We start from the raw sequence: 11,262 nt of genomic DNA on the forward strand, positions 1-11,262 counted from the left end.
GCAACACAAAAAAACCAAGCAGTAATTTAATCGCGTGAAAGACATTAAACCCATCACGAATAACCAATCAGCTGGGGAGTTCCAGCGCGTTCGGCGCCGATGACTCCGTTTGGGTCGGCTCCCGGCCGTCTCGGAAGCGCCGCCTGTGATCACATGATTAGCGTCGGCGCTGAAGGAAACGCCAGGAAGAATTATGACCACGATCAGTCGCGCTGCTATCAGCGCTGCCCGTCTCCGCGCTGAGGTTTTAGGCCATCGCTGATCCCCGCCCTGAGATGACACGGGGCTCCCGCTGCGCGTGACACGCTCTGCCCTTGCCAGGGGTCGCTACCGTCTCCTCACGTTGCACGCCGAACACCCCGGCAGCTCAATCCAACCGGCACTCAGCTTTCTGTGGGCCAGAGATTAGTCAGGAATGAAATCAAACGACTTTCACCCACACTTTGCTCCTCAAATGTGTAACGCCATGTTGAAAATTCCAGCCGAGACCAAGTGGGTTTCTACGCTGGTTTTAGCTGTGTCTTCAACACTTGTAGCTAGTTATAGCTGGTCATAGTTGGTCTGGTCACCTGGTGGACTAGCTGACAATAAAGGCTGGTCAGCTGGTTGAATTTTCCAAATTTCCTTTTCAAAATTATGGCCAGTTAATGACATTGATCAAGTACATGTGACTTTATTCATATGTGACCGATTAAGTACTTTGTACAAACATAATTTAGTAAGTCAACTGTGCTGGTGGCAGAACTCCCCTAATTCAACCAGTGAAGAAAACAACAAATCTTATTATCCTTACCTATGACAGAGGGTTCCATAAAGAACTAAAAAGGCTTCCCCTACGGAATCGAGCCAAAGAACCCTTTCAGAACCCTTTTTTTCCGAAGAGTGTAGTTGAGAACTGCTGCTAAGGATGAATCCAGGCCAGGTGTTGGGACGGAAAGAGTCACACGTCAAGCACAGGCCTGGCGTGGGCAGAACGGGTCCGTGTGAGCACCTTTCCAAACCCCCTCCCGCACACTTGATTTAAATGAGTTGGGCAGTGTGGGGGAGGGGGGAGAAAGAGCCCCCCTTCCTGACTGAGGACCGGCTAATGGAGCCCCAGCTGGCCAGATGCCTCATCAGAGCCAGTGAATTATTCAGCTTTGGGTAGGAGCTCCGCACACTCCCCCCTCAAATTATTTAAAAGCGAAGGAGGCAGGTCCATGAGCAAAGTGTTCAAAGATGTTTTTAGCTCCTTGTTAACTCTCAAATGCCTCCAATCATGAAAAATGAAGCCCTCCTGTTCCACCCAGCCCGTCTCTGGCGAGGATGAGTGCATGATTCTCCAAACTTTTGTCTTCATCCAGATGGAATTTCATATTTATAGAAGTGCAGATAGCCCCCCATCCCCGCATACAGTGCAGTGTAGCTGGGGAGCTAATTAGCATACCAGAGGCTGATTGCGGAGGACTGAAAATGAAATATAAAAGTGCTGGGCTGCAGCCCCATGGACATGATAGATGGAAAATAAAAGAAGAGGCAATTGGCTGTTCCCTATGGCAAAATTGGTTTAGTTTTTTTCAGTCTTTTATTGCAATACATTCTCTCCTCAATCTGGACAGCGACTCGTGGGTCAGTTATCTCAAATGTTTCCCAGAAAGTAAAACGCATGCCCAATGGACAGTTAAAGAGCAGAAAGATGTAAAACGGTGTGTGGTTTCAGCAGCAGAAGTGTGAAAGAGCGGACCAGCCCAAACGGTTCTGCTCGAACAGGGCAGCCAGCCGTGTCTCTGAAAACAGGAGCGGTGTACGTCAGACATAACAGAGCGAGACTCCGGGGTCGCAGGCACGGAGCTGAGCGGGCGTACGCTCAGCTAAAGGAGGAAGAAGTCTCCCGCGTTTCGGCTGTCCCTCGCGCAGCCCAACGCCTGCTGAGGCCGGGCTGATTGTGGTGAGTGGAAGCAGATGTGGGTTTGGGCCCAGTGCAGGAAAACCCCCAAACCCCCCCCTGAACCACCCCCGTACCCCCCACCCCCCGTCACCAGTCTGCGCGCCTGAATATTGTCTTACTCAAACATCCGGCCCGCTGCACACTGAACCACACAACCTCTGTGTCCGCCACCAAAATTTTTTTTAAGATTCAGCAAAGTGCTGGTGAGCAGTACGTTCTCGCCCTGGAGTTGGTAGGACACAAAGTAAAGCTCCCCACCTCCTGACCCTCCCCTTGTCACCTCCTGACACCCCATGCCCCCTCCCCGGAAAAGTCTAGGAGACACAACGCAGACACGACTGGCGGTTTCACCACCTCTATGATTTCACAGCGTGTTCTAAACCTTCAACCTCTTTTTTGTCCTTCAAGCCTGGGCTGGAGTGCTGGATCTCATTAGCTGTAATGTGTTGCCGTTAGCAACGTACTTTCTTCCGGGCCTTTCTTAAAAATATACCCACGTTGCTGTCAAAAATGAATGCAGACTGCATGCACGACTGGAGACCGCTGTTCTCTTTGTGATGGGTATGCTATTGCTATAGAAACGGTATGGTATGTAATTTCCTTATGAACTCTTTGAGCCCTGTGTGACCCCTGCTGAGAGGAACAGCACTATTTAAGGCCTCTCGCTCTACAGAGCGGAGCAACTCGATGACACGCGTCCGGTTGCAGCACACCTCAGGTGCATGCGTCAGGACAGTCGCAGTAAAAGGCACACCTGGCAACCCGGACGAAAGCGGGGAAAGCAGAACCCGAATCCACACAGCCCCGTCCGTAGGTGCGGAGAAAAGGCAGGTTTTGTTTTCTCCAGTAATTTGTTTGAACAGTCTCGGGTTTCTACCCCTGCACACATATGGTCTCCGTCTTCTGGGTTCTGGGGGGGGGGGGGGGGGAGGGAGGTGGTAGCATGGACCCCCCCCCACACCACAGGGCTTTTTTCTTTTTTCTTTTTACCAAAGTGGGCCTCGTTTGGACCGAGCACTGATTGAAGGCGGCCTGAACTCTGCCTGTGAGCGCGTTTCCTCTTTCTTTTCTTCTCCTCTTCTCTTTCCACTGCCGTCACCTTCATTAGCTCAGGTTAACAGGGCACCCCCCTCCCTCCCCCTCCCCCTGCCCCTGCCCTGCGCAGGGCTGACCTGTAGAAGCCCTCTGGGGAACCCAGGATGGAAGTGTTTAACCTGCATGGGTGTGGTACCAGCCAGCGCCCCCACTAAGGTAACAGTGATAACCATTGGGGTCATTTCCAGATGTGCCTTCTGCCCCACACACTGGTAGACCAACATGGGCCAGTTGGACAGCACCCTGCCCCTTCTCCCTCAAACTCCCTCCCTTAAAGGCAAAATGGAGTCACTTTTACTTCCCGACTTTCACAACCAAAAGTGTGCAAGAAAGCCTATACTGGAATATAGAGTTTTTGGTTATGTCTATTATCTACAGTGACTACTTTTAGGTAGACCAGCTTGTTATTGCAAATATTTAATCAGCCAATCATGTGGCAGCAACTAAATGCATGCAGACACGATCGAGAGGTTCAGCAGTTTCAGACCAATGTCACAATGGGGAAGAAATGTGATCTAAAGTGACTTTGGCTGTAGAATCATTGTTAGTGCCAGGCAGGGTGGTTTGAGTATCTCAGAAACTGCGGATCACCTGGGATTTTCACACACAGTCTCTTTGCAGACTTTGCAGAGAATGGAGCTAAAAACGAAAAACATTCAGTGAGCAGCAGTTCTGCAGACAAAAACGCCTTGTTAATGGAAGAGGTCAGAGGAGAATGGCTAGACTGGTCAAAGCTGACAGGAAGGAGACAGTAATGCAAATAATCACACATTACAACAGTGGTATGCAGAAAAGCATCTCTGAACACACAATGCGTCAACCACTAAGTGGATAAGGCAACAGCAGCAGAAGTCTAATAAAGCAAAATAAGTCTATTAAATACCGAATAAAGTGCTCACTAAGTGTATACTGCAAACACTATTAATGAAATTATCTGTGGCAGCTTACTTTCTTTGAAAGCAGTATTTTCCGATAATGTGCAAAGACTGCTGGGAAACATGCCCGTGTATGTAGTTGTCCAGTGTCAAGTGTCTATGTTTTGTGATGATGCAGAATGATGAAGCCTAATGGCATTCTACTTTTGGCAGTGAAGCTTGAACATCAGCTAGGTAGGGAGGTACTGTAGATGGCACAGACAAGTGAACTACAGCGAATGCCTCATGCCATTTACACAAAAGCTTGATCTCTAGAGAAAATAGACCAGGAGAAAAGGTAGCCAAGTTGTCAAAGTTGGACGGCTTTTTATAAAGCAGTCACCAAACTGTGACTCCACGGCATATTGTCACTCCAGACCTGTTTTAGAGCTGCTGCCCATCAAATGAACAAGCAGACAAAGCGTTTCTCAAGCGGATTGGTGGCGAGTTTCTACGGGCCACTGACCAGCCCGCTATAACCTGCTGTCTCTGTGGGTAACTTCAGGGTAAGATTAGGTTTCAGTTTGCGTGAGCAAAGCCAGCAGGCAACCCACATGAAAAGTGAAAGCATATGGTAATCAAGCTCCAAAGCTAAGGAGGGCCTTTTCAGTAATTCTTTTTTTAAATCTTGAAAAATAGTTTACTACAGATTAGATACAGGTTGTACAGTTATTATATTTGAATCATACACTATAGAAAACTTTAGCCTAGCCTAATTTATAGCAATGTCGTAGATTGAGGGATAGCCTATCGACTGCACATTTCCCCCTGTAGCTTTTAAGTATTTTGAGAAGAGCAACATTTTTGGATTTTAAAATGATTATTAGCTAGCAAGTAAGGTTATCCTTGGTGAAACCCACAGTAGCTAGCGGGCTAACATAGGCTATCCATTGTATACAAGTTAGATTCAATGAAGCTATGCTAACTCATTTTTAAAAAGAAAACATCTCAGTATTCTGCATTCTGCCTTTCATCCCTCTGCAGTGGTGAAGAGAAAGAGACACCCTTGGTAATAACCCTACTGCAGTTCCAGAATCTTGCAGAGCTAAAGACAAGGTCCCCAGACTAAAAAATAAATGACACTCATCTACAAGCTCAATAATTAATAAGCAAGTGAATTAATGTTCGCCCTCTCATTAAGACCTCACTCTGAATTATACAGTACTTGGACAACTACAAGTAATATTAATACTAAATGGGTGCATCCATGTAGTGCACTTAGCAGCCAAAAGGGAGAAAGGCACCACAGTCAACTTCAGCTTGTATAACGCAACTGGATTCATGGCCACCATTGTCTGCACAACACAGTTCAGCTGAAGTCAGGAGGAACACTTAGTCAGTTTTAGTGGGGAATGTTCGGACAGGAAACAAACGTATACCGATTACTTGTGACAGTAAGTTGACGTGAATCTATCTTTATTAAGTAGGGAATGGGAGGAGGGTGGGGGGGCAGGAATGGATACAAGAGTACGGAAGTTGGCATTTTGTGAGAAAACCATGAACATAGTTTGTACGCAAGTTCCCGTTGAACACGGGAGAAGTTCCAAACAAAGGAACACAAAGCAGCAGAAACCCAAGCTCCACTTTTTTCATTGCACTGGAGCTCTCTATTTAAAGCAAAAAATAAATGGATTGCATTATAGAAAACATTTAAAGGTTTCAAGGTTAGTGCATTTGAACATAATGAGGAGGAAAAACATCCTTCTGGATGTTCAATGCGGGGAAATAAACAATCAGAAGTACTGCTGAGGGGTTCATGGTTAAAACCCCAGTAAATAACTTTTAAGAAAGTTTTCACGCATTTCAGTTTTATGTCGCTTTTCCACAGACGTGTCTAACAAAAAATCTGGGCCAATCCGTGGCAAAGGCTGGAACCCAGAAACTTGGTGGTTCAAGCCCCGGTGTAGCCACGATAAGATCCGCACAGCTGTTGCGCCCTTAAGCAAGGCCCTTAACCCCAGGGGGGATTGTCCCCTGCTTAGTTGAATCAACTGTAAGCTGCATTGGATAAAAGCGTCAGCTAAATCAATCACAAGCGATTAAATAGTTATTAATTGAGGGGCCGGTGTCCCCTGCGGTCATGCGCTGCAGCCACGAGAGACGCCCTCCATCTGAATTACATTGCAAGTTGCTGAAATGGGTGGATATTCCTCGAATAACCTTGAGCCGTCCACATATGAAATAAGCCCATCAGAGGCTCTGGCCCTTCGCTGCGCATTAGAGAGGATCCATCATGTGACTTTCTACCCTCAGCCTGCTCGAAGAGGAGTCACTGCTCATTCGCTTCTGTTCCTTTTCAAGTCTATTCTGCTCCCCTCAGCAGAAAGATAATGCCTTCTTTAGGTTTTCCATACAGTTTGTGGGTTTTCTAGAAGATGTGCATCGAATGTACGGTATGTGTGAGTGAAAAGAAAAACACTTTGTGTGCATTTACACGCACATGCACACATACAGTACATATACGGACTGCTCTCATAATACTAATAATGGTTAAAAGTGCAGTTCAACCAAAAATGAAATGTTTCCATTTCATTATTTTCAAGTGCACTAACCTTGAAACCTTGAAATGTTTTCTATAATGCAATCCATTCATTTTTTGCTTTAAACAGAGAGCTCCAGTACCAATGAAAGAAGTGGAGCTTGGGTTTCTGCTGCTTTGTGTTGTGTGTTCCTTTGTTTGGAACTTCTCCTATCCGTCCTATGTACAGCACTGTGCATCCAGATAGTGTTGTTGAGATGTAACAAATTGGATATCTTTTTTAGACACAGTTCACCAAGATATAACGGACCTCGATGGACCTTATTATTTCTGTTTGCGAATTTGCCAAAAATGTACATTCAGAAAACTCAGCAGCAACATCCCTTTCCAAATATGATACCACGGTTACTCCTGAACATCAACAGAGCTCAAAAATGCACATTTTAATCCAGAACTATTTATTCTATTGACCGACTCGCAACACCAGTATTCTGGGGCAAAGTGTCCATGTCTTCCTCATTCATAGCTGACGAGCATGTACGCTTTGATGTTTCGATACGCAAGTCAAGCAGAGCGAACAGCCGGGATAAAACACTGATCAAAACAACTGCCGCTTTGCCCCAGAATACTGGTGTGCTTCGGTGGTCATGACACTGCAGTCTCCTAAAGTGCACGTAAGCGGCAACACAGCATTCCTCCGTACACAGCCTTGGGTTCAAGGTAAAAGCCGAAACCAGAGCATACTGTCCGTTTTTGTACGTAGCGCTTCAACTAGCTGTATTTATAATGCCAATGTTGCAAATTTGAGCTATGGCTAACTCAAAGTTTCAAGTTTCATTAACAAACATGGCTGCTCATGCAAATTCCAGGATTGGCTTGGTAACTGAAAGGGTACACAGGTATTCGTTTTTAAAAACATTGCTCTGCACACTACTAAAGGTAAGAATAGCACAGTTAAGTTAAGGCTTATTAATGCATTAAGAACTTCATTGTAAATAATTTATATTTAGAAAAAATTAACTGTCCCGGTTATGTTTGTTTAATCCCACATTAATGTTAGCAATCCAACATTATCATTACTGTTCCTGTCTTGACCATATTATAAAGTCTTACCCATTCCTTATGTTAAACCCATTTAGGAAATAATTCACACCTCATCGGTTATAAACAGGGACGAATGATTTTGTCCAGTTCTCCAGCCCCGGAGGGTTACTTAGAAAGAATTAGCAGTGTTAGCGCGCATTACACAAGACCCAACCCGAAGAGCCGGCGGTGCCAAGAACTTTCTGGAACATTTTGCCTGGCGAACGCAGACCACTCTGACAGATGCACAGCCTCCGCCGAGACAGGAACTATGATGTATCATTCGGCGGATTCTTTGTCATCGGCTGTCGCGTTATGTGTTTTGGAACAGATCCTGGGCATTAAGAGCGTCGTTCATCCTCGGCCATCAGGCCCGTGGCTGCCTGTGCTCTGCTGTAATGCTGAGGAAACCTTTCAGACTTTAAGGGCTTAGCGCTCCCCCCTTCCTCTTCTCCAGCTAGTACGTTAGGGGATGGACTGAGCCAGCACCCCCTCCTCCTCTTCCCCCGTATCATTAGATCACCAGGATAAGGTGCTTTGGCTAATTGCCTCATTTACAGACTGATATATCACGCGCCATGGACACGGTGTTATGAGCATTTTTGAGTGCTTCGCCCGATTGATGGCTCGCCGCTGAACGGTTTTTCGTGCGCTTCTTCGCCTCTCTCCCTCTGATGTCATCGCCCCCGTCTGGACCGGCTCCAGCAGGCTGGCATGGCCGTAGTCAAACGACAGATACAAACGACGCCACCAAAGTCGCAATGGGCCGAACAACGCCACCACCAACGTCGGATGAGCCATTCTCCTCTCTTATTTCAGAGAATCCCAAATAACGGCACGCAGGCTGTGGGACAGCCTGTATGAAACATGTTTCGGACCCGAAAGGTCGGTGGTTCGATCCCCGGTGTAACCACAATAAGATTCGCAAAGCTGCCCTTGAGCAAGGCCCTTAGCCCCACGTTGCTCTGGGGGGGGATTGTCCGCAGCTTAATCTAATCAATAGTAAGTCACTTTGGATAAAAGCATCCACTAAATGAGTAATGTAATGAGCCATTTATGCAACTCAAAACAAAGAAATAAAATTCTTTATTTTCTTATTGCTGATAACTCTGCATTTGTTACAGATTGGGGACAGATTTGTGATTGTTATATGCAGAAATTATAGGGGGCTTCTTACAGCACAGTAGACGGACAGGAAAGGGCACGGCATTAAAAGACGTTTTAAAACGGCGCACAGCAAGACCATTGTCTTCGGAGGTGCCACAGGCTCGAGAAACGCTCCTTCGGTTGGAATTTCATCCCACCACACTTCCACTCCTGCCGTCCAAGGGAAGAAAGCCAGGATTTCTCAATGCAGAGAACGGCTGAGTTCATAACAGATTGATTTGGAGCTGGGGACAGTCTTTTCTGTAAGACCCAGAGTGGGAAATAAACTCTGAGAAAGGAGCTCTCCGGTCTACAGCAGTAGCCGAAATCGCAAGAGGTCTCGTCGAACCAGCTCTCCGAGGCACCGCGGAGATCACCCAGAATCCCCCCTCCTCTCTCCAGGGTCGCAGGTCAACATGGACCCCTTCTACCTGGACGTCCACATGGGTGAGTCTGGAAAGCTGAAGCGGATTGGTGCACTCGGAGGCGATGGCCGCTAACGTGCTAATGTGCTAACGTGGTAATTCACTGGCTCTGGGGTTAGCTTCTCATATTTGCTATGGAGCATGTGATAGAGATATTGACACTTACGGTGATGAAGGCAATCTACTATTGTATTTGTTTAGAGTTTCTTGTGTCTCATCTACGGTCACCTTTAAAATGTACTGAAAATATAACAAATTCAAATGTCTTCATTACCATTTTGGGGAATGTAAGAGAGGTTTTAATGTACAGTAGGTTTTTAAACTCCAGTCATAAGTATTGCACATAAATGTGAGCATGTCTGTATGTGCGTGTGTCAACAAATAGACGCATACTGCAGCATTGTGTTCACTGACCTCCCCACTGTAAAGTATGTCTGCTGATTGATGGATTTCATTGTTGTTGAATAATCAATAATTTATCAGGTCTGCTGTTCACAGCTGTAAAAAGTTGGGTTGTGGTTTTTAGTTGGTTTTATGAGGGTGGTACAGTCTTAAATTTGACCTGCCTTGTCTTGTCCTTTCCTCTGGTTTAACAAAAAATGGATTTGTTGGACATTACAAACAGATTTTAAACACTTCAGACACATAGCTACATAGCTGAGCTTTGTAACCTGAGAAAAAAACAAGGGCGTCCTTGATGCTGACAATCTCCCTTTACTGTGTGAGGTAACAAATATGTGATTACAATGTTCTCAACCAAACATTCCAGATATAACAATCATTACTGACAATCCTAGAATTCTAGAATACCGAGTTCGGCTTTCTAGAATACAGAGTTCTAAATATTCTAAAAAAGCCCACCCTTTAAAGGGTTCTAGAGAGAGAGGAAGAGGGATATCTCAGCACACTGAATACATAGTATAACCTGAGAGACCATGCCCATGCCTATGGGTAAATATCCACACAGGTCCATAGGTGAAAGCAGGCTTTTATTCAGTGGACCCAGTGCTGCTAGTTTATTGCAGCTGAAAATGTTTCTATGCAAACGCAGTATGGGGTTTACCTGTTGGCTTGCAGTTTGCATCCGGACTGTGTTTTCTGCAAAAACGTTGTGACAATTATGTTTTGATGTATTATTTTCTGTTAACCAATCCAGACAGGGCTCTACGCTGATCCTATTTAGCAGTACTTAGCCTTCTAACTGGAGAAATAATAAAGGAGCACATCTTCTAATTCCGATGCATTAGTGTGCTCCTTCATTTATCAACATAGGAGCACGCATTAGCTCCTAAAAAATGTTAGTGTAGAGAGCCCTGCATTAAAGGTAAAGTTTTCATTCGTATGAAAGAGAATCTGTGTGTCACCGTTCAACTGGCTCTCTTCTTCAGTTAGAACGGTTGTGAAATGAAGCATTTGCTTCCATGGAGCTTTTGTTCTGTTTTGCAACCGTCTGACAAATAACGTTTTGTGTCTCTTGAATTCACCCTGGTTACGACTTGGAAAAACAACATCATTACGGTTTGCACGCAACATGGCGTCTGTGATTTGTATGCGAGAGAGCTGAACAGAACGTAGAATCTACCACATACTTCGGGCCAGCCTCTGAGTTTGACTACCACGTTTGACTACAAATACAGGCATTCCTATACATGCTCACTGACCTGTGACCCGTCTGCCCGACAATCTCTGCTGACTGACAGATTTTTTTTTTTGGTTGAATAATAATGAACTTTGTCAGGTGTGATGTTCATAGCTGTAAAGAGCCCTTCAGTTCTGGCGAGAACCAGACCAGGGTCAAATACGCAATTGATTTGGACTCAAATGCTTTTCAGTGGTTACTTGATCTTTCCTGGTGCAATTGAGCCAACCAAGAGGATCTGAAGGGTTTCTTTTGAGAGTATTTCATAGGCTCCAGTACACCAGACAAGTGCAGTAAATTATTCTCAGTGGCAGTGAATTGCTAAATCATGCAGGCCAAACCAGAGCTGCTTGGCGCTGGGAGTTTCAGGTGGTTACTGACTGATTCAACCAAAGATGCAATAGCATGACTTTGATGTCGAACTGTAAATACGGGAATATTACTTTTTTACCCTTTGGCTAGCACCAGTTTATTGAAAGATAAAGTTGTGATATCATATGATGGCAGCCATTTTACAGTGCGGCTACAGCGGAACATGATGGCTGGTTCAGATT

The sequence above is a fragment of the Conger conger genome, chromosome 12 (assembly GCF_963514075.1).
Source record: "Conger conger chromosome 12, fConCon1.1, whole genome shotgun sequence".
Taxonomy (NCBI): domain Eukaryota; kingdom Metazoa; phylum Chordata; class Actinopteri; order Anguilliformes; family Congridae; genus Conger; species Conger conger.